Genomic DNA, 24520 nt, shown 5'->3' with positions numbered 1-24520 from the left:
GACAATCACTGTGTAGGCCCAGCCTATACCAAAGCCTATAAAACTTTGAACAAGGAAAAATTATTTGTCGTCTTTTGCCGGTCACCTTTGCCAGCCGTCGCTGCCGGTCGTCACTCTTCTCGTGCTGTGGCCGTTACATCGCCTCGCCGGAAGCCTTGTTACATCACGGAGCAGATCGCGACCCTCCCTTGCTGCCGGCTCGACCCCCGATCTGCTTGCGCAACTGCTTCAACAACAAGCCATCGGGTCAACTCATCAGAACTCTGAAACTCTGTCACAACTATAAAACCCCAACCCAGAACTTCACCTACAAAGCCGCCTCGTCCGACATCCGTATCCCTAGCAACTGACTCCAAGCTTCCCTGAAAGTAAGGAAACCCCTCTTCACCGACGAGGGAATGCCAGCACGTCACTGAAGTTGCTACGCTGACCAATCAGCTTCGCTGGGATTTCCCTTTGGTCCAGTCGAGGAAACCAAAATTCCATCAGAACGCAAGTAACACAAACAAGGTTTCTATCCATTGCTGAAACTGGTGTGAATTATATTTAAGTAGTAAAGAATAGCGAAATTCTCTGCTTTTATGGTTTCTCTCAGGTTGCAATGCTAAGAACTTAGCAAATGCTAGAAGTTGAATCCACTCAGTCATAACTCTCCTCAAACTGCTTGTGTGTGTGTGTGTGTATGTATGTGCGTTTGTTGTTTTATGTAAATTAGTACGTTGTGTTATAGAGTAGCAATAAACTTTTGTTTCACTTTTAAGATCCGTGTTGGTGTGTTGTGTGCTTTATAAGTTAATGCCTCAGCTTCAGATACTGCTACCTTGCTCATTAAGTAATTAGATACTGTTTTTATATTGTTATTGTTGGCCACGTAATAATATAATACAGGATTGTTTTACACTAAATGTTCTATTTGCTGGACAAATACTTAGGTTAAGTGTAAGCTTTAAATAATTCTATGTGAATCATGTTCGAATCTTTAGATTAAAATCCCCAAAGTTTAAATGTGATTTAATCCAAAGAGCTGATTCTTACAGTTGCAAACTCAGTCTGATCTTATGGGTTTCACTTGCAACCTGTTATAACATGTTAAAAACTGCATATACTGTTGTTTAAAACAAAAAGAATTTAGTTTTTCATTGTTTTAAGCTGTTTGTATCACTTGCTGATTTGGGCCTTTAAATTGCATTTTTCCCAGCCAGCAGAGACTTACAAAAGAGCAATGTTGCAAACTCAGTCTGATCTTATGGTTTTCACTTGCAACTTGTTATAACACATTTTAAACTGCATATAATGTTGTTTCAAACAAAAATGATGTTTTTCATTGTTTTAAGGTGTTTTTATAGATTGCTGATTTGCGCCTTTAAAACGCGTTTTTCTCAGCCAGCAGAGTTCAAAAAGAGCAATGTTGCAAACTCAGTCAGATTTCTTGATTTTCACTTGCAACTTGTTATAACATGTTTAAAACTGCATATAATGTTGTTTAAAACAAAAAGAATGATGTTTTTTTTATTGTTTTAAGCTGTTTTTATTACTTGCTGATTTGGGCCTTTAAAATGCGTTTTTCCTAACCAGCAGAAAGGTCAAAAGGAGCAATGTTGCAAACGCAGTCAGATCTTATGGTTTTCACTTGCAACTTGTTATAACATGTTTAAAACTGCATATAATGTTGTTTAAAACAAAAAAAAATGTCATTGTTTAAGCTGTTTGTATCACTTCCCAGCCCGCAGAGACTTCCAAAAGAGTAATGTTGCAAACTTAGTCAGATCTTATGGTTTTCACTTGCAACTTGTTATAACACGTTTTAAACTGCATAAATGTTGTTTCAAACAAAAATAATGATGTTTTGCATTGTTTTAAGCTGTTTTTATCAATTGCTAATTTGGGCCTTTAAAAAGTGTTTTTCTCAGCCTGTAACTGCTGTCATAAAGCAGTGGTATTTTGTTTCCACTAGATGGCGCTAGTGTACTTTAAACGTGTTTTCTTCAATAACTTGTGATTAGTTTAATATGTATAATTTTCGATTTTTGATAATTTTAAAATGCTTATTGTTGACTTATTTACCGATATATGGTTTATTTGAGCAAAAGTTATTCATTCTGACGGTTTTGGACATTTTTTAATTTCATTCCCATCTTGCCCAGCTAAAATACTACTTCCGGGTTTGGCACTCGCATGAAAGTGAAAGTGTAAAGTAACGGCAAGATTTAAGGAAGTTTCTTTTGTAAGTTATAAGTGCTATAATCAAGAATTCGAAGGATGTACCCCTCCTCTCTTAGTTTACAAGCAGGCAAAGTGGTATGTGAATGTATTTTTGTTCATTAATTATTTTAAAGTTGTATGCTTAATCCTTATGTGTGTGAATGTATCTGATGTTGTTATTATAATCATTTATACAGTTCTACGGTGTTGATGTCGGCATCTGTGTCGATAAGTGCATTAAACATCTGTGAAAAAGGAACCTCAGCCTTCGCGTTGTGACTAAGGGCGGCATAGTAGAACACTTCACTGCATCGGTGAAGGCAAGGACCATCAGATGATACCTGCACGTGGATGTTGACCAGCAAGAGGTAAAGATGGTGGATAGGAGAGGTTTATCTTCAAGAGGATCGCTACAGAGTGATTGACGCAGCAGTCGGAAAAGGGCTGAAGAAGGCAAGCACAAATAAGATAGTGCTTGGTAGCAGCACAAGGGTTTGTGAACTGTTGTTGAAGTTTAACTAACGCTGGTATTTCCATCATCTTCATTTAAGGATAAAAGTGGACATTTTCCTATAATTGTTGGATTATTGAACTTTATGGACTAAAGGGACAAACGAATGCATCATTTATATTATTGAAAGACTGAAATAGACAGTTCTGGGTTGGCATATACATTATAATTTTTCATTGATATTATTTTACAAGCTGTATTCATATTTTTGGTACTTCCAATACAATAGTTTAAATTTATATAGTTAAGATATAAGTCTACTTGAGATAGCTTCGCTATTAAATTTGAATTTGAAGATTTGAAGATTAGCTAAAAAGTTAGCTTTATTGAAAATTAGGATACACTCCTTTGAATATCATATTATAGTAAATACAGAATTGTCATGTCAGAAACAAGTGAAAAAACGGTAATGTCCACTAAAAAAGCTGTGTGCGCAGATCCAGTAGCAAAGAAAAGCGATGATGCAGAACAGACTCTACCATCACAACAGGGTGAAATGGCTGAGCAGGATAAAGTAGCTGCACAAGTACAACAACTTCAGGTCAGTGCAGATAAAACACAGACCTCAGATGTTAGAAGAAGCCAACGTGTGCGTATACTCACTGATAAGGGTAAAACGTTGCAAGAAGCTAGACTGAACAATCTAAAAGGAAGCTTTGAGCAGAAGTATAAAAGATGGAAGTATCACATTAATGGTTTGAAAAGAGCCATGAAGTATAATGATGATATGGATTTGATTTTTGAGGTTGTGAGCACCATTAATGCCCTTCAGTCTGAGGTTGACAAACTTTATGATGAAATAAGAAACATCACAAGCCCTGAGCCAGAAATTCGAAGGAAAAATGATACCTGTCTTGCCATTACTACTGCTGCAAATAAGAAGGCTCAATGTTTTCTCAATGGAGAAACTGAGAATTCACCTTGGCCTGATTCAGATTCAGTGTTTGAAGCCACTGTTTCCAGCATAATTTCAGCAACTTCCAATATATCAAGGTCTGTTTCTAAGTTGTTCAGCCAGTCTTCCCATGATTCTTTGCAGAAAAGACAGGAAGCAGCAGCTGAAGTAGCAGCTACACAAGAAGTGCTTAAAATAATGAAGACTCAGCACCAATACGAAGAGGAAATTAAGATACTTGAGGCAGAAGATGAAAGAATAACTGCTGAAAGAGAAGCTCTAGAAAGAGAAATGGACGCTGAGAAGGCGAGAAGAAAGGCTCAATTCATTTCAGAAAGTACAACCAGAAAAATAAGGTTGGAAAAGAAGAAAAAGGAAGTGGAACGATTGGAAGAACTAAAAAGACATAATGCAGCACAAGCAAGGCTACAGGTTATGCTGAAAGCATCAATGATGATGAAGTAAAATCGCATTCTTCTTCCCCTTTTTTACAGAAACAAGGAGATTATGTTTCTCCACCAAACCTTCATACTCCTCCCTCACAACCGTTAATGCTCACTCAAGACACTACTTCTTTAATCAACCTTCACAAGCTCACATAGCACAGTCCGACACATCTGTTGCTCCCAATGGAGTCTCTGACCTTGTTAAGGCTCTTGCTGAAGCAATTACAGCCAATAGAATTCCAATTCCAGAACCTGTTGTTTTCTCAGGAGACCCTTTGATGTATAATGACTGGAAACTGTCCTTTCAGACTTTAATTGATCGTAAGAACTTGCCGGCTCAAGAAAAACTTTTTTTTTCTACGCAAGTATTTAAGTGGCTCAGCCAAGAAAGCTATAGAAGGGCACTTCCTGATTGGGACAGAAGCAGCCTACATAGCAGCATGGAAAGTACTGGAGGACAGGTTTGGCAATCCGTTTGTAGTTGGCAAGTTGTATCGTGACAAAATACAGTCATGGCACAAGATTGGTAATAAGGACAACAAAGACCTTCAGGACTTTGTTGATTTCCTGAGCAGCGTTGAAGCAGCAATGCCTTATCTTCAAGGTTTACAAGCTCTGAATGACTGCGTTGAAAACCAAAGGATATCTGCTAAGTTGCCAGAGTGGTTGAGTTCACGCTGGAACAGAGCAGTTACTAAGTTCCAAGATGAGTACAACAGATTTCCAGACTTCAAATTCTTTGTTGAATTTCTCAATAAGGAAGTTAGAATCGCATGTAATCCTATCACTTCACTGCAAGCAATAAAACCAGCAGAACAAGAAAGATTTAAACAGTTTGACCAACATCATCCTAAGCTTCAAAGGAATCGCAATTCAAGTGCCAAGACGTTCACTATTAGTTCCAGTGAAAAAACTAGCATCTTTTGTATCTTTTGCAAGCGGTATGGCCACGGTCTTCATGAGTGTCGCAAGGTTATGGAAAGACCAATTGAAGAAAGATTAAAGTTTGTGCAAGCAGAGAAGTTGTGTTTTGGCTGCCTCAGGGCAGGTCATAACTCCAAGGGATGTACCTCTAAGAGTGTGTGTGGAAAATGTGAAGGACTTCATCCAACATGCTTACATCAAGATAGAGTAAGTAAGGATTCAGCACAAAGAGCTAGAATCAATCAAGATCGGTCAAGGGGTAACCCAAAGTCGGCAAGCAAAACATCTGAATCACAGAGGGTACAAGAATCCGAGTCTGCGACATCAAACAGAGTAATCCAAGAAAGGAGTGGCACTTATACTTCATCCATTGTTCCAGTATATGTTTCGACAATAACTGAACCAATAAAGGAGACTTTAGTGTACGCCTTGCTTGATACTCAAAGTGATACCACTTTCATTCTGAAGGACACTGCTGAGTTACTTGGAGCAAAGGGAGAATCGGTTAAACTCAAGATTTCTACAATAACTTCTAAAACGAAGGTTGTGTCTAGTTGCAAATTGAATGGACTGCAAGTAAGAGGAATCAATTCAAAACTGAAAATCCAACTCCCAGCAACGTATACAAGGGATTACATACCTGCAATTAGGTCCCATATACCCACCTGTGAAACAGCAAATAACTGGCCTCATTTAGAGCATCTGGCAGGTGAAATGGCTCCTGCACTTGACTGTGAAATAGGCTTGTTAATAGGCTATAACTGTCCTCAAGCCTTACTTCCTAGAGAAGTTCTCAGAGGTGATGAAGATCAGCCATTCGCTCAAAGATCTGTGTTGGGCTGGACCATAATCGGATACAATCACTGTATAGGTGACTATGAAGATGAGATTGGCACGAGCCATAGGATCATCACAAAACAAGTTTTGCCAGCTGGCAAACCTTCTCGCAAGCTTAAGTCAGAAGTCAGCTTTGTTTATAGAAACAAGGTTAAGGTGATGATGACTCCAGCAGATATCGTAAAGGTGTTTGAGTCAGACTTTGTTGAAATGTACAACGAAGATGTTTCTACATCGCAAGAAGATCTACGGTTCTTGCAAAGTTGAATGAAGGTATTAGGCAACAACAGGATGGACACTTTGAAATGCCATTGCCTTTCAAGGGTGAAAGACCAAATTTACCGAACAACAAGGTGTGTGCAGAACGTCGACTCAAATCCTTGGAGAAGCGTTTGAAGAGAGATGAGCAGTATTACAAGGATTATCTAGCCTTCATGAAGGAGACAATAGCAAGAGGCGATGCTGAAAAGGTTCCAGAAAGGGAGTTAGGAAATCAGCCTGCATGGTATATCCCTCACCATGGGGTTTACAACCCACAAAAGCCAGGCAAGATTCGCGTTGTCTTTGATTGCTCTGCCAGATTTCAAAACACTTCTCTGAATGATAACTTGTTGACAGGACCGGATCTCACAAACACCCTTGTTGGAGTCTTGTCTCGCTTCCGGAAGGGGAAGATAGCCATTATGTGTGATGTGGAGCGGATGTTCCATCAGTTTTATGTTGCCCCAAAGGATCGTGACTACCTCAGGTTTTTGTGGTGGGAAGAAGGCAAAATGGCATGTCCACCGTCAGTTTTTCGTATGAAGGTCCACTTGTTCGGAGCTGCCTCCTCACCAGGATGTGCTAACTTCGGCCTTAAATTCCTCGCCTCACAAGGTAAAGGCAAGTTTAATCAAGCCACAGTGAAGTTCATACAGCGTAATTTTTATGTTGACGATGGCTTGGTGAGTGTGGACACAGAAGCAGAGGCAATCCAGCTAGTGAAAGAGGCTAGGGAGCTCTGCAATACTGGGAAGCTTCACTTGCACAAATTCATCACCAACAACAAAAGGGTGATCACTACAATCCAAAGAGAGGAATGTACTGAAGGTGCAACTGACTTCGATTTGGCACTAGGAGAACCTAAAATTGAAAGGGCACTTGGAGTACATTGGTGTGTAACTTCAGACGAGTTTCATTTCAGAGTGCTAGTAAAGGAAAACCCCTTCACAAGAAGAGGAGTGCTGTCTACAATTGCCTCCATCTTTGATCCTCTTGGATTCATTGCACCTTACATCCTGGTTGGAAAGAGAACCTTACAAAGAATGTGTAATGACAAGATAGGCTGGGATGAACCACTTCCTGATGACCTCAGGCTGCATTGGGAAGCTTGGCTTCGTGATCTGCATAATCTGTCTATGGTAAAGATACCACGTTGTAACATGCCTTCAACGTTCAAGGATGTCCAACAATATGAACTGCATCATTTCGCTGATGCCAGTGTGTCAGGTTATGGAGTATGTTCATACCTAAAGATGGTGACCAAGTCTGGAGAAGTTCATTGCTCTCTTGCTATGGGTAAGGCCAGGGTGGCACCAGCAAAGGTGACAACAATTCCAAGATTGGCGCTCACAGCTGCAGTTGTAGCGACAAGAATTGGTAATCTTCTTAAAGGAGAACTGGAATTGGATTGTGTCCGTGAATACTACTGGACTGATTCCAAGGTTGTGCTTGGTTACATCAGTAATGATGCAAGACGCTTCCATGTCTTTGTAGCCAACCGGATTCAGCAGATCAGGACGAACACAGAGCCTAGTCAGTGGAGATATGTTGCTACGGATCAGAATCCAGCTGACCATGCCTCTCGTGGACTAGCTGTGAAGGAACTTATGGAATCGAACTGGTTTACGGGTCCAAGATTCCTATGGCAAAGAGAACTCCCTAAGGAAGACATTAAAGTAAAGGAAGTTGAGGAGGGAAACCCAGAACTCAAAAGAATACAGGTTTTTACCACCGAGGCCAAGGAAGAAATTTCTTTGTCCAAACGCCTGCAACGGTTTTCTGACTGGAAGAGGGCAGTCAAGGCCATAGCTAGACTCAGACGATGTGTCAAAGTTTTTTTTTTTTTTTTTTTTAAAGATTTATTTTTGGCCATTTTGCCTTTATTAGATAGGACAGTATTTAGACAGGAAGCGAAGTTGGAGATAGAGAGAGGGGGGTAGGGTAGGGAAATGTCGTCGAGCCGGGATTCGAACTCGCGACGCCCTGACGTGCTACTGCACCATATGTCGACGCGCTAACCACTAGGCTATTGCGCCGACGAGACGATGTGTCAAAGTTGTAAAAGGTTTGGTGGAAAGATCCAACAAAGCCACAACACTCGAAGAAAGACAAGATGCTGAGCAATTCATAATACGTACAGTCCAAGAGGAAGTGTTCAGTGAGGAAATTAAGTCTCTAAGACAAGGAAAGGAAGTCAATTCAAAGGGGTCCAATAAGCTGTACAAGTTAAACCCTTTTATTGATGATCACAGTATCTTACGGATGGGGGGAAGATTGACACAAGCTGAACTTCACCCTCATGTCAAGCATCCGGCCATTCTTCCCAAGGGTCATTATGTATCTCATCTTCTCATAAAACATTTTCATGAGAAAGTGCAACATCAAGGTCGATGCATTACCTTAAATGAAATTCGCTCTAATGGCATTTGGATTTTGGGATGCAGCAGCAAAGTTTCATCTCTTATCTACAAATGTATGAAGTGTAGAAAACTAAGGAAATGCAATCAGGAGCAGAAGATGGCTGACCTGCCTCCAGAAAGGATGGAAACCACTGCACCATTTACATATAGTGGCATGGATTGCTTCGGGCCATTCTATGTTAAGGAAGGAAGGAGAGAACTGAAGAGATACGGACTCCTATTCACCTGCATGTGTTCACGAGCCATTCACCTGGAAGTGCTTGATGATCTCAGCACTGATGCTTTCATTAACGCTCTGCGTTGTTTCATTGCAATACGTGGCAATGTGAGTAAGCTGTACAGCGATCAAGGTACCTACTTTGTTGGTACTAAGCGAGAGTTTGTGGAGTTAATGAAAGGGATGAATGAGGAACGTGTAAAGGAGCTTGGATGTACTTTCAGCATGAATCCACCAGCCTCCAGTCATATGGGTGGTGTCTGGGAGAGACAGATACGATCTGTAAGGAGTGTATTAACATCTATCCTAGACCAGGCTGCAAATAGACTAGACACGTCTTCCTTGAGAACATTCATGTATGAAGTAATGGCAATAGTCAATAGTCGTCCATTGACTTCAGAGCACATAAATGATCCTATGGGACCAGAACCATTGACGCCTAATCACATACTGACAATGAAGCCCACTATCATTGCACCACCTCCCGGAGAGTTTGTAAGGGAAGATCTATATCTTCACAAAAGATGGAAGAGAGTTCAGTTTCTAGCGAATGAGTTTTGGACCAGGTGGAGAAAGGAATATCTGATGAGTCTGCAGCAGAGAAATAAGTGGCATAAGAGCAGGAGAAATGCTCAGAAAAATGATATTGTTCTGCTGGAAGATGACTTAGCACCTCGAAATCAGTGGAAGCTAGCTAAGGTAGTAGAAGTTGTCCCAGGAGCTGATGGTAGAGTGAGAAGGCTTAAGCTACTTGTCAGTAATGCAACACTCGATAGTAAAGGTGCACGCACAAGTAAGCCAGTTTATTTAGAAAGACCAATACACAAAACAGTATTAATTGTTGAAGCTGATTAAGGAGGTAAACAGAGGGAAATTACTTTGTGTATACCTAACATGTACAAAAGGGTCACTGAAATTCTTTGATATGCATAACTCCTGTAATGATCCCACATAGTGTGATGGTGGGAGTGTAACTGCTGTCATAAAGCAGTGGTATTTTGTTTCCACTAGATGGCGCTAGTGTACTTTAAACGTGTTTTCTTCAATAACTTGTGATTAGTTTAATATGTATAATTTTCGATTTTTGATAATTTTAAAATGCTTATTGTTGACTTATTTACCGATATATGGTTTATTTGAGCAAAAGTTATTCATTCTGACGGTTTTGGACATTTTTTAATTTCATTCCCATCTTGCCCAGCTAAAATACTACTTCCGGGTTTGGCACTCGCATGAAAGTGAAAGTGGAAAGTAACGGCAAGATTTAAGGAAGTTTCTTTTGTAAGTTATAAGTGCTATAATCAAGAATTCGAAGGATGTACCCCTCCTCTCTTAGTTTACAAGCAGGCAAAGTGGTATGTGAATGTATTTTTGTTCATTAATTATTTTAAAGTTGTATGCTTAATCCTTATGTGTGTGAATGTATCTGATGTTGTTATTATAATCATTTATACAGTTCTACGGTGTTGATGTCGGCATCTGTGTCGATAAGTGCATTAAACATCTGTGAAAAAGGAACCTCAGCCTTCGCGTTGTGACTAAGAGCGGCATACAGCCAGTAGAGAGGTAAAAAAAAAGCCATGTTGCAAACTCAGTCAGATCTTATGGTTTTCACTTGCAACTTGTTATAAGATGTTTAAAACTGCATATAATGTTGTTTAAAACAAAAATACTGGTGTTTTTCATTGTTTTAAGCTGTTTGTATCACTTGCTGATTTGGGACTTTAAAACGCGTTTTTCTCAGCCAGCAGACAGGTCAAAAAAAGCAATGTTGCAAACTCAGTCAGATCTAAAGGTTTTGACTTGCAACTTGTTATAACATGTTTAAAGCTGCATATAATGCTGTTTAAAACAAAAATAATGATCTTTTTCATTTTTTTAAGCTGTTTGTATCACTTGCTGATTTGGGCCTTTAAAACGCATTTTTCTCAGCCAGCAGAGAGCTCAAAACGAGCAATGTTGCAAACTTAGTCAGATCTTATGGTTTTCACCTGCAACTTGTTATAATATGTTTAAAACTGCATATAATGTTGTTTAAAACAAAAACACTGGTGTTTTTCATTGTTTTAAGCTGTTTGTATCACTTGCTGATTTGGGACTTTAAAATGCGTTTTTCTCAGCGAGTAGAGAGGTCAAAAAAAGCAATGTTGCAAACTCAGTCAGATTTCTTGTTTTTAACTTGCAACTTGTTAAAACATGTTTAAAACTGCATATAATGCTGTTTAAAACAAAAAGAATGATGTGCTTTATTGTTTTAAGCTGTTTTTCAAGAGTTCACACTTAGCTGATAATCAATAAAGCGTATTTGGCATGCTGTCCCGGGAGAGAGGGGAGGCAGAGTTAAATTTCTGTCCTTGTATTCAAGATGGTGGGTGTCGTCTGGCTTCTTTGAGATAGAATTGGCTGAATCAGATGTAGGTATTAAAAGCATCCAAGGACCAGCGGCCGAGCCGTAATGGCTGGAATGAATCGGGGGGGGGCTAAAAGGAGTAGTATTACTTTGAGGTGTTTTTTGAAACCAGAATAGAGTTACTGGACAGTTAGCGTCATCAGTAAAGTGGGGAGGAAGGGTTGGGGTCTTGGGATCTGCTCGCTGTAGGAATGCTAGAAGGATTTGAAATGGGCGTGGGGAGATCAAAATGTAAATGAGTGGCCATTGTGGATTTGATCTGTTTGCTCTGCAGGATAAAGAAACCATCTTCTCCCCCATTAAGCAAAGTTAAATCAGGGGCTAGTCAATAATAACGGTTAAATACGCTCCTGCGGAGGCATTTAAACTGCAGTAGCAGTGCTGGGGAGTGTGTCAGTAGTGGTATGTTAAATAGAAGCGTATGTGAGCTCAGGCAGAGCGTCGCTGCTGCGGCGGTGGTGCAGAGGGGAAATGAAGCTCGGCGTAGCTTCTCTGCTGTTGCAGAGGTGCGGTGGAAGTCAGTATCGGAAGGCAAGTACTCTTCCCCAGAAGTGTATTATGTGCTGTGCAGCATGTTGGTAGTAAATGGCTAAATGGAAGTGTGTATGTGAGCTAAGGCAGAGTGTCACTGCTGTGGCAGTGGTGCAGAGGGAGAATAAGGCTCGGCTGAGCAACTCTGCTGATGCAGAGGTGCGGTGGTAGTCAGTATTACAGCGTTATGAGTGCTCCCGCGGAATATTAATACTGCCAGTCGTGACATGTGGAGTTGAAAGGAATAGGGGCTCAGGTAGAGCGTCACCACAGTTGTAGTGGTGCTATGGTGAGTGTAGCTCAGCGGAGCACCTCTGCTGTTGCAAGGTGCAGTAGTAGTCGGTATTGGAGAGTTGTGAGTGCGCCCACAGGAATGTTAAACACTGTCAGTAGTGATATGTAGAGATAAAAGTGAATAAGGGCTTAGCTAGAGTGTCACTCAGTTGCGGTGGTGCTGTGTGTGAGTGTAGCTCAGCGGAGCATCTCTGCTGCTGCGGAGGGTCAGTATGGAGGCAATGTGTGGAAGCATTTACTGCTGTATTAATGCGGGGCAGTGTGAAGCTAGTGGTATTGGACATGTAAGTGTATATGAGCTTGTATTAGGGCGTCACTGCTGCGGCAATTGAAAATTGGGACGACTCCCAAATGTGTCTGGGCTGTGGTGAACGAGAATGACTGGCTGTATGGGATAGTTAAAGTTGTGCTTGTACCTAAAAACACGTCTGAAATGTTTGAGATGTGTGAGTGGGGTAGGGGATGTCAAAAATGTATATAGAATGTGCTTTGCGGAATTGATCGGTTTTGCTTAATAGAGAAAGATGGAGTTCCTTCTGTCAGATCAGATATGGTGAGGTGGATTGTGGGATTGAGACTGATGTTAATTCGGAGCATCTCAAAACCCAAAAAGGCTAGTGTAAAAATGGCATCGTATATGTGGGCTGTATGAGTGGAAATGTATCCTTTGTGTAGAGTGTGATTGTATTTGGAATGGATGTGGAATATAATGAGTTGGATGAAGGTCAGCTTCTGGGGCCGGCTGTCATGATCTCTAGAATGAGAAATGAGAGAGAATCAGAAATCAAATCTTACAACATGGTACGTGTAGAGCAGACATAATAAACAGTTTTAGCTGAAATCCATGCGAGGCATCTTAATAAGGGTATGGGCAACTGTGAGCTTCGTTGTCGCTGTGTGCGAGGATGGTAGGTGTGGGCATTCATCTCCCACCGGATGGCAGATGGAAGCAGAGCTGAGGATTTGGGGTGTGCTTGTCTGGTGGTCCTGGAAGTACCTCTTGAAGACTGAGTGGTGGAGTGGAGTTTAACCCCTTAGTGATATATAATGTTTAAAATGCGAATGTATCTAACGCAGAGTTAATAGATGAAGCATTACTCAGTTTATCGGAAATGTCTGCCTCCTTTTCATAGCAGTCAAGCGGGAAGTTTGTTTCTTTGCCATTTTACCTCCGACCGATGTGCCAATATAAGGTTAAAAGTGACACTTGTGTATGGACATAGCATCACTGGCGTATTACAATTGGACTTCTGTACTTGATGTGTTGAATGTATCTCGCTGATTGGGTAATAATCTTCTCAGCAGTTAAATGGCTATCAGATGTGGCAGAGTTTTTTTTTTTTTTTTTTTTTTTTTTTAAATAACATTTTAGTTATTCATTTATTTTTATTTATTTATTTATTTTAATTAAATATATCAAATGCCAACATCAAACTATGAACTTTAAAAGTCACCACTTAGTAAAAACTGTGTTAATGGAATGGTTGTTATGGGCTTTACTTTAATCCATGTTTAAATAACATGTTAAGGATCTTACATGATTAAATTCGCAAGCATATCTGGCCCAATTAATTCACGAAGTCTTTTACAGCGGAGTTCATTCATAATTTATTGAGAGAGGGCGGAACCGTATCGAGTTTTAGAGCTCATTGGATAGTGACGCCTCTCCTTTCCGCTATTGGCTCAATGGAGTGTCAATCAAAAGATCGGCGGCCATTTTGTTTACCAAATACTAGTGTTTGTGTGAAAGACGCTACTGCACGCCGGTGACTAGACTGGATGATAACAGCGATGTTTATCGACGTATGAATATGTCGTGGACTATTGTTTACGGATTGTGTTGCCTGGATCCTTGCAGTCAAATACTTATGGATCTGTGGACGGGCGGGAGGCTTGAAGGGTGAGTTTTTAGTTTGAAATCTTTCTAGTCACACGAGTCTTGTTTTCCAAAATATTTATAAAAGGTTTAGTCTTTGTTGGAGAGAAGTTATTTTCGCGAAGCTTCCTCTTAAAGCGTGCTATATACGTTACCGAGGGTGCACTGCTAAGAGAGCAGTGAGAGTTCGGCTTTATTTAATGGCTTGGATCGCCGACCTCTTGAGTTTAGTTGGAGTTTGTAGACTGCGTTTGTGTGAGGCAGTTTGAAGTAGAAGGTGGAAGAGCTTGTGGGACGAGGTTTTGCGGGAATCCAGGCTCGATAGCTGGCGAGGCTGCGGCTGAATTCTCAGGGAGAGCGGGGCTCTGGCTGGAGTTGTTGTTTGTTTGTTTGTTTGTTTGTTCTTCTGTCTTGATGGGTTAAATGGTGCGATGCTGGAGCGTTTTGTAGCAGGAAGCGAGCTTCAAGACGAAGATAACTGGAGTGAAAAACTCTGGTTATTTATAATACTTCCGTAATCATCTAATGGGTAACATTACGGAGCTAATGAGGAGCCAGCCGTGTTGATCATAAGCACGTGATCCTCTCGAAATTAGTTTATAAATAAACAAAACATGTCACTTGCTGATTTGGGCCTTTAAACGCGTTTTTCTCAGCCAGCAGACAGGTCAAAAAGAGCATTGTTGCAAACTCAGTCAGATCTTATGGTTTTCACTTGCAACTTGTTATAACATGTTTAAAACTGCATATAATGTTGTTTAAAACAAAAAAAGAATGATGTGATTCATTGTTTTAAGCTGTTTGTATCACTTGCTGATTTGGGCCTTTAAACGCGTTTTTCTCAGCCAGCAGACAGGTCAAAAAGAGCATTGTTGCAAACTCAGTCAGATCTTATGGTTTTCACTTGCAACTTGTTATAACATGCTTAAAACGGCATACAATGTTGTTTAAAACAAAAAGAATGATGTTTTTCATTGTTTTAAGCTGTTCGTATCATATGCTGATTTGGGCCTTTAAAATGCATTTTTCTCAGCCAGCAGAGAGGTCAAAAAGGCAATGTTGCAAACTCAGTCAGATCTAATGGTTTTCACTTTTAAATTGTTATGGACTTCATGGCTCCACGCATCAGAGAAACTCACACAAAGAGAGACAGAGAAAGAACAACTAAATCCAGGTATTTAGTTATGTGTTAAAGCTGTGGCCCTTATTTAAAAGGTGTTTTTATAATCTTGGTGGTCCTGAATAGTTGTGTGGAACTGAGCTAGATTTGCCATTCTTTTGTCTAAACTCTTACTCTCTCGCTTTCTTTCTATATTTTGTTATTTATTTTGTGTTTGTTATATGTGAGACTAGTCAATAAATCCCATTATAATATCGTTGGATTGTGTTTGTTTGCCTCACAGAAAAAGTCACTTAAATGATAGATTCTGCAACTGTCATGGTCTGTCACCTGCATGTTGTCGTCACGTTCATATGTCCTGACCCTGCTTACGGGGAGAGCACGTGAGTGGGGAACTGCAGTCTGGGACGCCAGGGCACCTTTCTGCCGCTTTTTTGATGACTTTAAGCAAGAGATGATTAAGCTATTTGACCGGTCTGCACAGGGAGATGAGGCAGCCACCCGGTTGGCACGACTGACCCAGGAGGGTCGGTCCGTCACCGACTATTCTATTGAATTCAATACATTGGCAGCCACTTGTGACTGGAATGAAGGAGCCCTCCGGTCCAGATTTTTTGAAGGTCTGCATGAGGAAATCCAAGATGAGATCTCTTCTCATGAGCTTCCTCGTCACCTGGAGACTCTTATTGACCTGGCTCTACGTGTGGAGGGACGCCTTCGCCGCCGCCGCCAGTGGCGGTCTGTCCATTCTTCCTCGAGGGTTGATGACATCCTCCCCCAACAAACCTCCTCTACTCCCGATGCCGAGCCCATGCAGATGGGACGGATGCGCCTCACGCCTCAGGAGAAGAGGGACCGTCTAGCTCGTGGCGTGTGCCTTTACTGTGGCAAACCAGGGCACTTTGCCATCAAGTGCCCTTTAAAAGCCAGGGCCCATCAGTAAACCAGGGGATCCTGGTGGGCACCTCTCCCTGTCTGAATTCCCCCGTCTCGCACCCTGTTACCCATCACCATTCAACATGAGGGATCCCTCAACTCCAGCTCTGCCTTGCTCGATTCGGGGGCCGAGGGCAATTTTCTGGACAGTTCCACTGCCAAGCAGTGGGGTATTCCCGCCATCCCCCTCCCTTCTCCCATTTCTGTCTGGTCGCTGGCGGGTCAGCTCATCTCTACCATTACCCACGTCACCCCTCGTGTAAGTCTTGTCGTTTCTGGCAATCACCGTGAGGCCATTGAACTGTACCTTTTTGATTCACCAGGTTCCCCTGTTGTTTTGGGGCATCCCTGGCTGGTACGGCACATTGGTCCGGGAATTCTGTGTTGGCCTGGAGTCAGTCTTGTCTTGCTTCTTGTCTGGGTTCTGCCTTGTCTCCTGGTTCTTTGTGTTCTGTGTTGCAGGAGGAGACTGTTGATGTAACTAAGGTCCCGGTGGAGTACCATGGTCTTCGCCAGGTCTTTAGCAGGTCTCGGGCTGGATCCCTTCCTCCTCATCGACCATACGACTGTGCCATTGACCTCCTCCCAGGCACTTCTCCACCCAGGGGTCGCTTGTATTCCCTTTCTGGTCCAGAAAGAGAGGCTATGGACAGGTATATTCAGGAATCACTTAGTACTGGTCTCATCCGTCCCTCATCATCACCTGCGGGTGCGGGCTTCTTCTTTGTAAAGAAGAAGGATGGCTCCCTGCGTCCATGTATCGACTACAGAGGGCTGAACGACATCACAATTAAAAACAGGTACCCCTTACCTCTTATGTCATCTGCCTTTGAGTTGTTGCAGGGAGCCCGGGTCTTTACCAAATTAGACCTCCGTAACGCTTACCACTTGGTGCGCATCCGTGAGGGAGATGAGTGGAAGACAGCCTTTAATACCCCTACGGGACACTTTGAATATCTTGTCTTACCTTTTGGTCTGACCAATGCCCCAGCTGTCTTCCAGGCCCTGGTTAACAACGTGCTGAGAGACATGGTAAACAAGTTTGTCTTCGTGTACCTGGATGATATTCTCATTTTCTCATCCTCTTTACAGGCACATACTCATCATGTGCGTCAGGTCCTCCAACGACTACTAGAGAACCAACTCTTTATTAAGGCGGAGAAGTGCGAGTTCCACACTAAGTCGGTTACATTCCTGGGGTATGTCATCTCGGCTGAGGGAATAAAACCTAATACTGCCAAGATAAGGGCTGTCGCTACGTGGCCAGTCCCCAACACCCGCAAGGCTCTGCAGCATTTCCTGGGTTTTGCCAATTTCTATAGGCGCTTCATCAGGAACTTTAGTCAGATTGCTGCATCCTTAACGGCTCTCACCTCCACTAAGGTATTGTTCAGGTGGAACACACAGGCTCAGGAGGCCTTTGATGCTCTTAAGTCCCGTTTCGTCTCTGCTTCTGTCCTTTCTATTCCAGATCCTGAACAACAATTCATTGTCGAGGTAGATGCCTCTGATGTTGGGGTAGGCGCGGTCCTATCTCAGCGGTCCTCAAAGGATGGGAAAGTGCACCCTTGTGCCTTCTTCTCTCATCGCCTGAGCCCAGCAGAACGTAATTACGACATTGGTAATAGGGAGCTGTTGGCAGTCAGGCTGGCTTTGGGTGAGTGGCGTCACTGGCTGGAGGGAGCAGTGCACCCCTTCTTGGTCTGGACGGACCATAAGAACCTGGAGTATATCCGTTCGGCCAAGAGGTTGAGCGCACGCCAGGCCCGCTGGGCACTCTTCTTTGGCCGATTCAACTTCAGTCTCTCGTACCGGCCAGGGTCCAAAAATACTAAACCTGATGCCCTCTCTCGGCTGTTCGAGGCTCCCAGTGAGGAGTCCCCAATTGGACCCATCCTCCCCGAGGGAGTGGTGGTTGGGTCCCTCTCCTGGGGCATCGAGCAGCAGGTAATTAAGGCCGGCCGAGGGATTGAGGTGCCAGAAGGGTGTCCGGAGGGTCGGCTGTTTGTGCCGGTTGCGCTGCGTCCCGAGGTCCTCCGGTGGGGGCATGCATCCAGGCTGGTTTGTCATCCAGGAATTTGGAGGTCACTGGCTGCCATCCGCCAGCGATTTTGGTGGCCCTCTCTAAGGCCGGACATCAGGCAGTTTGTGTTGGCTTGCTCAGTTTGTGCCCAGAACAAGACTTCTAACCAAGCGCCTGTTGGTCTGCTCAAGCCCTTGCCCATTCCCTCTCGTCCATGGTCACACCTGGCCCTTGATTTTGTTTCTGGCCTTCCCCCCTCAAGAGGAAACACTGTCATCATGACTGTAGTAGACCGCTTTTCTAAAGCAGCCCATTTTATTCCTTTGCCCAAACTCCCCTCAGCCAAGGAAACAGCTCAAGCTATGGTTGACCATGTCTTCCGGATTCATGGCCTTCCGGTTGATGTGGTCTCTGATAGGGGACCACAGTTTGTTTCCCGGTTTTGGAGAGAGTTCTGTCGACAGATCGGAGCCTCAACGAGTCTTTCTTCAGGATTTCACCCTCAGACCAATGGCCAATGTGAGCGAGCCAACCAGGATCTCGAAAGAACCCTCCGCTGCCTGACCTCCCGAGAAGGGTGATCCTGCACAACTGGAGTGGCTGCACTTTCAGGACCGTACGTTTAGGACCGCATCTTTAGGACCCTAGTTTTTTGTGACATCGCCACCTGCCGGATTAGATCATAGACGCTCTAATAAGATGGACGACATGGATGGCAAGAATAATGTGAGTACCGATTTTCTTTTAGGTTTTATTTTAAACCGTAAAAGAAGGTGTTTATTTAGTACTGTTATTGTTTTATACTGTGCAAAGTTTATGCAAAAATGCCCGATTAGCCCGCACGATTTACCCCAGTTTCAAGGGTCTCGGACAAAAATTGTGGAAAGTTATGTTAAGATATGCGACGATTTTTTTCCAGAAGAAAATCTAATAATATTGAGTGTGGAGAAGTTTACACAGGTAAAATGAGAGCTGCTAACTATTAATCAATTATTCCCACGAATTGGGAATACATTTTCTAATTGTATTAAATATTACAGCGTTCTCAATTCGTGGCCATGGTTTAATGAAACTGTTGATTTAATGGCGTGTTGACTTAACGGCTAATCATTTTAAAAAGTACGTTGATGTGTGAGATGTTTCAGATTTACCTATATTTTTCTGTAAAAGTGTGAAAACGTCTTCTACTCATTGTTTTATCACATTAGCCAAGTATAAATCAAGCCTTGACCATATAGAGTCTTATTATCATGTATTATGTCTACACATTAATATCTATGTTTATTGTGTAGGCATGTTAATGTCTATCTACCTGGCCAATATGAAGTGATGGCCAATATAATTGAAAACAAACTATAGGAATATTTTCGCTGAGGTTATCTCAAACTGTTGGGTAACACTTTATAAAAACTGCATACTATAAATTATTAAGCATTAACAAATGATTAACTTATTACTTTATTATTTGTTTAGCATTAAATCTACATTAATAGACATAGTTAAGCAGTTTATAAATACAGTTACAAATGCTAGCTGTATTCTTGAATTAATAGCACCTCTATGATGTGCTTGCTTGTTTTTTTGTATTTGTTAATTATTTGTTTAATTTCATTATTTTTGTTTCATTACAAAATTAAGTATTATTTAAGCAAATGAATGACAGTGATTAAAACAAAACAATAAAAAATAAAACTTTACAAAATCAAATAAAAAACAAATCTTTGCAATCTAAAGATAAAATTACTGTACAGTTTAAACCACAGCATAACATTAAAAATGTTTTATCATATTGCGAAATAGTGATATTTTGATGTTTTATCAAATTTAATTTTTAAAATGTAATGTTATTCTTACTTAAAAATAGCAAAGATTTTTTTTTCATTTGATACTGAGCCTTGTCATTTATAAGAGATCTACAAATCATAAATATTCCACACAAAAAGATTAGGTCACAAAACTAAGAAGTTGAGCTAATACCAGATTTATTAATTTACAGAGTAACTATTACTCTATGCCTGAAAAATAAGATGTATACATGTTCATTAATCACTAAAGCACCAATTACTCTTAAATAACTGGTATGTAAATAATGCAATACTTCATTATTGAAAAAAGAATCGCATTATAAATAAAGAATACAGCATCTGCAGCTGTATTTAAACTACTTACTAATGTCTGTTATTGTAGATTTAATGCTTAGCAAGTGATGAACTAACTATTTGTTAATTCTTAAGAAATTATTCATAGTATGCAGCTATTTAATTACCAAATACACTAACTATTAGGCTCTCTCTTTTTCAAGATGCATAAAATGATCCAACAAGGGAGATCCCTGCCTGAATTGAAGAGATGCTGTATGATACAGTACACATGCTGTATGATACAGTACACAGGCTGTACTGATATATTTTGACTGCATTCCTATAGGCTATACTGATATATTTTGACTACGTTCCTATAGGCTGTACTAGTGTATTTTGCCTGTGTTCTTATAGGCTGTACTGGTATATTTTGCCTACGTCCCTATAGACTGTACTGATATTCTCAGCCTGCGTTCTTATCCTTTTCTTTTCTTTTTTTGTAGAAATCTTGCACAACAAATTGATCCTGGAAACTGGACTGAGAAGACTGGGCATGATGTTGCTGTGACTAAACAAATGGCTATTTCAAACAAATATAACTACAAGAGATAGACAGTGGCTTTCATCTGTATCTTTTTTGTTACTTTTAGGGCTTGCCACGCCAGAGCTGTGGTAATGAATGTGGGGTTTTTATGCTTATGGTGAGGTCTAAGGTTTTTAACTAAGTATAAACAAGCCTTTGTCAACACTGTGAATAAAAGCTTTTCCATCTTTTCTATTGCAGTATACCCTTTGCTCTGTGACCGGTGTGGCAATTGAATTCCAGGAGGTAAGTTTGTTTAAAGCAGCGATGTCCAAACGGTCCTGGAGGTCCGGTGTCCTGCAGATTTTAGCTCCAACTTGCCTCAACACACCTGTAAAGATGTTTCTGGAAAGCCTAGCAAGAGCTTGATTAGCTAGCCCAGGCGTGTTTGATTGTGGTTGGAACTAAAATTTGCACGACACTGGCCCTCCAGGACTAAGTTTGGACACCCCTGATTTAGAGAAAATGTTAGAAAAAAATTCTCACTTTTGTATGTTTGTTTACTCTTTATCTTGAAGAAAATGGACACATCATGAATTATAAGACTTCAAAATAGAAGGGTATGGCACCTCTGTAACACTTTTGAAAAATTTAATGTGCTGTTTTCCATTTTATATATATATATATATATATATATATATATATATATATATATATATATATATATATATATATATATATATATTGGATGTTATCATATGTGTTTGCTGGATAATGTATAATAAAGTATAATGACTGTCATCGTCATCTTAAGATAAATAGGAAATATTTGCAATAGTTGTTTTATGCTATATGCAGCTTTAAGGTAATGTAGTGTAGGGAAAAGCTATGCAGTATTTTAGATTAATCTTGTTATTTTTAATCAGCGGTTTGCCTTCTGGACCGATGAGGCCAGAAACTTGCTCCAAGGAAAAGTTCAGCCAGTGTACAGGGTGCCAAAAAAGTGTGCTATCTCTGAGGAAATCCCACTTCACATTCAGGCTGTTCCACAACAGAGGAAAAAAGAATTGTCAACTTTATTGTAAAGTTAAAGGGGTCTGAGGAGCATTTGACGGTACTTCACCGATCTTCACATTTATCCATCTTTGTCTTTAGTGTAATACGTTTCTCTAAATAATTGTTTTTATACCATTGTTTGCCCATAGGGTGTACTCAACGGGAAGCCCTCTAAGTGGTTGCGTAAGCAAGCATCTTTCCAGGTGCCTGTCTACATAGACAGTGAGGAAGAGCAAGATATCCCTTTGCTTATCTTAAAGACGTACTGCACAGGACACCAACAAAACTGAGGTTTACAGATGAAGTGCAGCTTATCTGTGATGTCCTTTTTCCAGAGGTATGCCAGACCAAATAATGCACTTACAAAATCTTCTGTATATAAATTGCATGCTGGGTGTTACTCATTTATCGACCCATGTATAATGATATTTGCTGTTCAGTGGTGGTATATTAGTTCATTTAAATGAATCATTTTTTCATAGGCCATCATACATGCTCTGGGGGTCTTGAGGGGTTTGTCTTTAGATGATGCTGAGCAGGTCTACCTTTCTGGCACAAAATATCATTACAGGTCAGAATATGATTTATTTTGACACAATGCTCAGAGAACCTTTTTGTTACTGATATTTACATTAACCCATCAGTGCTTGTTCTCTATTTCAGTGAAGTAGAATAATTTAGTCGAAAAATTGACAAAAAATCTAGGAAAGAAGGGAGACCATTCAATAGGTGGGTATTGCTCTTATATACCTAAAAATTTGCAGCTGGCAGTTGGGTGTCCTTTTTGGTTCTCCTAACAGTGCATAAGTTTAAACCAGAAATATATATTACAGTTAAACATGGTAAAATATATTTTTTATTACTTATAATAAATATTAATTTAAATTTAATTGCATAACAAATGGTTCAACTTTTCATTTGTTTATATATATATATATATATATATATATATATATATATATATATATATATAGATTCTCTCTCCCTCTCTCATTCACAGGAGCTAAAGGAATGCTGCTTTTTGTGCTGTTGTGGCTGTTGTGTGTGGATAAATCCTCTGTCATGTCTCTCTACATCCTTTACAAACTGGTTTTAAATTAGTTACTGCATATGCTGATCACATTTGATTTCAATGTATTTGTCCTGATACAGAGCTAATTAGTTTAATCCAAGGGGATTCATCCATATACAGTATTTTTCAAGAAATGCAAGTCTTTCAAGGCACTCAACTTTTTCATTTGTGTAAAGTTAAGAAACATTTTAATTTTTTTGTTTATCTGTAAATTCATTTGTTTTAATTTAAAATTGTTACTCACAACAGGTGTTTCACACTTTAACTTCTGGTACGTTTTACATCAAAAAGCACAATTTGAAAAAAAAAAAGCTCCTAAAAGTCTCCGCTATATCATCCAATCAGGTAGGTGGCGCTGGGAATCCAGTCCTGCAACTGAAGTTTTCACTATATAATTAAATTCGGTAGGTGGCGTTGTTAAATATGGTCCTAGAAATGCAGTTCACTGTGCCATCCAATCCAGTAGGTGGCGCTGCCGAAAAGAAATGCGGTCCTAGTAATGCAGTTTTACAATGTCATCCAATCCAGTAGGTGGCGATGTCACAAAAAACTAGGGTCCTAAAGATGCGGTCCTAAACGTACGGTCCTGAAAGTGCAGCCACTACAGTTGTGCAGGATCATACTATTGGACCTCCCAGAATCCTTGTTCCTGGAGCCAACAGCTCTCATGGGTTGAGTACGCCCATAATTCCCTGCCGGTAGCGTCTACAGGTATGTCCCCATTTCTCTGTTCCATGGGTTATCAACCTCCTCTGTTCCCCTCACAGGAACCTGACGCTGCAGTTCCGTCGGCCTTGGCCTTTGTTCGACGGTGCCGCCGCACCTGGATGAGGGCTAGGGAGGTCTTGGCTCGGACCTCTAGACGAACCAAAGCAGCAGCCGACCGTCATCGGACCCCCCCACCTGAATATGTGTGTGGTCAGAAGGTATGGTTATCCACCAAGGACCTGCCTCTTAGGGTAGCCTCACGTAAATTGGCTCCCAGGTTCATTGGCCCATACCTCATCACCAAGGTCTTGAGTCCGGTGGCAGTTCGGCTCAAGTTGCCTCCCACTCTTGGTCGGGTACACCCTGTTTTTCATGTATCCAGGGTTAAACCTGTGTTTAGATCTAGTCTTAACCCTGCTGTCTCTTCCCCTGCCCCTCCCCCCCCTCGCCTAGTGGATGGTTCTCCTGCATACAGTGTCAGGAGATTGCTGGATGTCAGACGCCGGGGCCGGGGTTTTCAGTATCTAGTGGACTGGGAGGGTTATGGTCCTGAGGAGAGGAGTTGGATTCCGGCTCGGCATGTTCTGGACCGGACATTGATTGTGAACTTTCACCGGCGACGGGGTAAGCCCCTCCCCTGAGGCGCCAGGTGGCGCTCCTAGGGGTGGGGGTACTGTCATGGTCTGTCACCTGCATGTTGTCGTCACGTTCATTTGTTTTGTTTTTCTCGGCGCACATGGCGTTAGTTTGACAGCTCGCCATGTGCTCCGCTGTCTCACCCCACCCACTTGTCATTTTACTCATTAGATCATTAGTTCATTCACACCTGCCTGTAGTTTACCTTCATTAGTCTTCCTATTTAATCCTCTCGTTCTGTCTGTTGGGACAGTTGGTAGTGCATTAGTTTTCTTTTGTTTTTACACTGTTGATTGGCGTACTAGATTGCTGTCTGCCCTCTACAGGCCATCCTTGGTTTTTATATTCTTTTATTTTTGCCTGGAGATTTTTTATCCCTCTGTGGGTTTTCCAGCCCTTTCGGCTGGAGGTTTTTGTTATTGCCCAGCCAACTAGATAAATAAAAATATATATTTTGACCTGCACTTGAATCCTCTTGCCTTCCCTGACAGCAACAAGCTGATTTAAGTTAATCAAAACTTGTAAATGATTAATCTACTTC

The 24520-nt window shown here is 41.2% G+C and overlaps 1 long non-coding RNA gene across 1 annotated transcript; it reads left to right on the top strand.

Annotated features, from left to right (window-relative positions):
• Positions 1-21581: 21581 nt before the first annotated feature.
• LOC130242299 (uncharacterized) lies at positions 21582-22462 on the top strand. Its single transcript, XR_008838961.1, has 4 exons — positions 21582-21621; positions 21713-21900; positions 22046-22134; positions 22227-22462. It is a non-coding gene; the product is annotated as an uncharacterized LOC130242299 (long non-coding RNA).
• The last annotated feature ends 2058 nt before the right edge of the window (positions 22463-24520 follow it).

The sequence above is a fragment of the Danio aesculapii genome, chromosome 15 (assembly GCF_903798145.1).
Source record: "Danio aesculapii chromosome 15, fDanAes4.1, whole genome shotgun sequence".
Classification (NCBI taxonomy): Eukaryota; Metazoa; Chordata; class Actinopteri; order Cypriniformes; family Danionidae; genus Danio; species Danio aesculapii.
Note: the sequence above shows the minus strand (reverse complement) of the source record. Positions and strands in the feature narration are given on the sequence as shown.